Here is a 1,765-nt window from a genome sequence, read left to right as displayed (position 1 = left end):
TAGGATTTTTCATATAAATTCCGTCAATTGTTGATCTTCCGAAATATTGCATTATGACGGTGCTTTTTCCAGCAGAATCCTGACTCCGGTGCGCGATCCTCCAATAATCATGAAACATGCAAAATAGATGAATTATTTTGTCATGGAAGTTCGTGAAAGAATGTTCTTGTTTTTCGTTTTTGAAACTCTCAAATTGCTCGTCAATTCTAAAATCTTTTATTGATTCGGATAACATAAGTATCATCTCCAAATATGAAATATATCAATGAATAACAGCAAATTATGATATAAAATAGTGATGCAAATTGGACGTATCAAGCAACACAAAGGAAGATTTAAGTTTCAGCAATTGCTTTCAACTTTCAACATGTATATCTCATGGATAATTGTCAACAGAAAGTAATATGATGAGTGCAAATAAGCAAGTATGTAAGAATCAATGCACATAGTTGACACAAGTGTTTGCTTCTAAGATAGAAAGAAGTAGGTAAACTGACTCAAAATAAAGTAAAAGAAAGGCCCTTCGCAGAGGGAAGAAGGGATTACTCATGTGCTAGAGCTTTTTTATTTTGAAAACATGGAAACAATTTTGTCAACGGTAGTAATAATTCATATGTGTTATGCATAAAACCTCCTATAAGTTGCAAGCCTCATGCATCGAATACTAATAGTTCCCGCTCCTTGTCCTAATTAGCTCGGATTTCCATGGATTATCATTGCATTACATATGTTTCAACCAAGTGTCACAAAGGGGTACCTCTATGCCACCCGTACAAAGGTCCAAGGAGATAGATCGCATTTGATCTCTCAATTTTGATAGATCTCAACTTGAGGACATCCATACCGGGACAACATAGAAAACAGATAATGGACTCCTCTTTTATGCTTTAAGCATTCAAAAACAGATAATATTCTCATAAAAGATTTGAGGATTAATGTCCAAGCTGAAACTTCCACCATGATACATGGCTTTGGTTAGCGGCCCAATGTTCTTCTCTAACAATATGCATACTCAAACCATTTAACTCATGGTAAATCTCCCTTACTTCAGACAAGACGAACATGCATAGAAACTCACATGATATTCAACAAAGGTGTGACAGGTTGTTGGCGTCCCCAGAAACATGGTTACCGCTCAACAAGCAACTTATAAGAACTAAGATACATAAGCAACATATTCATTACCACAATAGTTTTTAGGCTACTTTCCCATGAGCTATGTATTGCAAAGACAAGGAATGAATTTTTTAAAGGTAGCACGCAAGCAATTTACTTTGGAATGGCAGAAAAATACCACATTGTAGGTAGTTATGGTGGACACAAATGGCATAGGTTTTGGATGCACGAGAAGCATTCCCTCTCAGTACAATGCTTTGGCTAGCAAGGTTGTTTGAAGAAAACACAAGTTTGAACCGGTACAGCAAAACTTACATAAGAACATATTGCAAGCATTATAAGACTCTACATTGTCTTCCTTGTTGCTCAAACACTTTTACCAGAAAATATCTTGACTTTAGAGAGACCAATCATGCAAACCAAATTTCAACAAGCTCTACGGTAGTTCTCCACTAATAGGTTTAAACTACATGATGCAAGAGCTTAAACATGATCTACTTGAGAGCTCAAAACAATTGCCAAGTATCAAATTATTCAAGACAATATATCAATTACCACATGAAGCATTTTCTGTTTCCAACCAAATAGCAATAAATGAAGCGGCTTTCAACTTTCGCCATGAACATTAAAAGTAAAACTAAGAACACCA

This window comes from Lolium rigidum, chromosome 2 (genome assembly GCF_022539505.1).
Source record: "Lolium rigidum isolate FL_2022 chromosome 2, APGP_CSIRO_Lrig_0.1, whole genome shotgun sequence".
In the NCBI taxonomy this organism is placed as follows: domain Eukaryota; kingdom Viridiplantae; phylum Streptophyta; class Magnoliopsida; order Poales; family Poaceae; genus Lolium; species Lolium rigidum.
Note: the sequence above shows the minus strand (reverse complement) of the source record.